The following is a 3,015-nucleotide window of genomic DNA, read 5'->3' on the forward strand; positions in this document are numbered from 1 at the left end:
TCCTGATTGTCTGTGTCTTTTACCTTCTGAGCTTTTGTGCCATGCATTTTGTTGTCCACCTGGAATGCCCATCCACTGCTCTCCCTACAAGCAAAGTATTCTTCAAGGGTCACCTTCATGAGTGTCTAAACTTTTGACATTGCAACTCAAGTTTGTTATCTACAAAGTTCATACCAGTGAACCATACAATCAAGTTAAACACACAGACACACAGAGACACAGTCTTAGTTATGATTTTATTGCTGTGAAGTGACACCATGACCAAAGCAATTCTCTCATTTTTGGTGTGTGTGCGTGTGCGTGTGCATGTGCGTGTGCGTGTGCGTGTGCGTGTGTGTGTGTGAGAGAGAGAGAGAGAGAGAGAGAGAGAGAGAGAGAGAGATACTTTCATTATTTTCCTTTTACGAATTCACCTCATATATTTTTAACAAGTAAAGACTTTTGGACACTGGGAAAGAATCACGTCAAATATTAACTCATTCTACATATTAATGTATTAGTCTCCTTAGTAGTCTTACCGTGAAAACATTTACTATCTAAACCAATGTAAGACATCTAAAATATGGATTTACATCTATTTTATAAACATTTGCACATAATACCAAGCAAAATTAAAAGTATAACATGCTTTTCTTTTAACAAAAATATTAAATCATATTTTAAAACCCTGTTATGTATTGTTAGGATTTAGATTTTATTTTTTATTGTTTCTTTATGAGTTTCCCATCACGTACCCCAGTCTCCCTCATCTCCTCAACCTATCATATCCACTCTTTGCCTTTGTGCTCCCCCCAAAATAAAACACACACACACCCCAAAGCATCTCATCATGGAAGCTCTGTTGTGTCATGGTTTGTTCCACAGTGTATCCCTCTGTCCACACATCTTCACTTGCAAATGTTCATTGCAAAAAGTCATTGGTTTGTTTCAAGTCTGGTTTCTGTGACACCATCAGTGTTGGATCCTCGCTATCCTGTTGCTGCTCTGTGTCATGGAACTCCTGCAGCTTTGAATCTGTAGGACCCGCCCCTTCACGGGTTCCAGCAGTTACTAGATGGGGTAGATGGGCCTGGGTGGTAGCTGAACTGGGCAGGGCCCCAGCTCTCCCTTATCCTCATCACCAGAGCAAGCTCTCCAGCACTGCTCAAGCTAGGCTATCATTGTGACCATCAGTAAGAGGCAGAATCCACTCTCCTGCGCTCATGCCCTTGGGGCCAGCTCACTGGAATCCATGCCTCTAGAACTGTCTCCACCTTGCTGCCCAGTCAAGGTGTGGGGCCCACTCTCCCAAGTGCTGCAGCCTTCAGAGACTGGGCCAGCTCTCCTTCTCACACCCTTGGGGCTGGCTTACAGTGCCTTTATCATCAGAGCTAGCTCCACTGTGCTGCCCAGGTGAAGTACAGGCCCCCCTCTCCTGAGTGCTACAGCCAGTGAGGGAACAGGGCAAGCTCTCCTGCTCTCATGCCCTTGGGCCCAGCTCTCTCAGCTACCATAGTCGGGGGGAGAGGAACAATACCCCACACAACTCACACCACCTCATGACAGACAAATAGCAGGGCCGGCTCTACTGTACTCATGCCCACTGATCCAGCTCACCTGTGCCCCCCGCACCAGGGTCAGCTCAGTGTTGCCCAAGCAAGGTATAGGTCTGCAGCCAGCAAGAGACGAGGATAGCTCACCTGCTTTCAAAACCCTGGGGCCATTCTCCTGACCTCCACACGTGTTAAAGGATAAGTCCTGGAGGTCATTACCAGTGACATGGCCAGCTCTCCCCAAACTCTTGCCCTCAGGGCTGACTCACCCGTGCCCCCACTACCAAGGTCCAGGCAAGGTGAACTCTCCCAAGAGCAGGGATAGTTCTCCGGTTCTCATGACCCCATGGACATATCCTAAACTTTTCCAACTGCTGGAGAGAGGAAGGAGAAGGACATCACCACTGAGGAGAGAGGTGGGGCCAGCTCTCCAGAGCACCACAGCCAGTGAGGGGCTGGGCTAGTTCTGCACAACCCTTAGACTGTGGTCCCCAACCAGAAATATCCTCATGTTCTCCGGTGATAATATGAGTCACAGACATGACACAGACCCCTGCTGCTGCGTAGCCACATACCTAGACATGGCCTTCAGTGACAGCTCAGGCTGGAACCTCACCATGGCCCCAGGTGTTAGGGCTGGCCATTCACAACAGGCTACCCCTCTCCACCCTGGAGTTCCCAGTTCCATCTCTTTTTATAATGCTCAAGCTGCTCCCACCTGTTTCTCTCCCACCTGTCTATCACATACTAGCACATTGTGGTAGTTGGACTTTCATCCCTGCTGCAAGGTGTGGTGACAAGCAGGTCTATGTCTGCCTGTGCTGTGCACCAGAGGGCAGATGACATGGCAGTCCACAGGTCTCAGTCTTTCTCCTCCCATGTGAGCTGCCTGGATTTGATTTGATTTGATTTGTATGTTTTCTGGCATAAAACAGTTCTGGCCCACCAAACCAGGCACGAAACTAGGATGAACAAAGGATGACCGTCTGCTCTGCTCCTGGCTGATATAAGAGCAAAACCACCAACAAGGTGGTTCTTTGCCCATTGCCAGGGGTTGGGGTGGGGGTGACCAAAACTCTTATAAGGGAAAGCATTTTATTAGGGCTAGCTTACATTTCAGAGGTTTAGTCCATTATCAGCATGAGAGGAAGCATGGTGGCATGCAGGCAGCCCTGGTGCTGAAGAGGAGCTGAGAGTTCCACATCTGGATAGGCAGGCAGCAGGAAGAGACAGTGAGCCACTGGGTCTGGCTTGAGATCTGAGACCTCAGTGACACGCTTTCTCCAACAAGTCTTTAACAGCGCCACTTCCTGTAGAGAGAATATCTTACGTCTGTATGGATGTGGCACCTGTCAATAATAAATCTGATGGCCCACGGCTTAGGCAGGAAATAGGAGGTGAGACATCCAGGAGGCAGAAAGGATTCTGGGATAGAGCCAGGCAGGAGATCCTCCTGGGAAAATGTGAAGAGAAGAACTCATGG

At 48.6% G+C, this 3,015-nt stretch overlaps 1 non-coding gene across 1 annotated transcript; it reads right to left on the reverse strand.

The window, feature by feature from the left end:
- Positions 1-2,444: 2,444 nt before the first annotated feature.
- On the reverse strand, positions 2,445-2,588 carry LOC117719417 (small nucleolar RNA SNORA48). Its single transcript, XR_004608153.1, has one exon. It is a non-coding gene; the product is annotated as a small nucleolar RNA SNORA48 (small nucleolar RNA).
- Between the last annotated feature and the right edge of the window lie 427 nt (positions 2,589-3,015).

This window comes from Arvicanthis niloticus, chromosome 13 (genome assembly GCF_011762505.2).
Source record: "Arvicanthis niloticus isolate mArvNil1 chromosome 13, mArvNil1.pat.X, whole genome shotgun sequence".
Classification (NCBI taxonomy): domain Eukaryota; kingdom Metazoa; phylum Chordata; class Mammalia; order Rodentia; family Muridae; genus Arvicanthis; species Arvicanthis niloticus.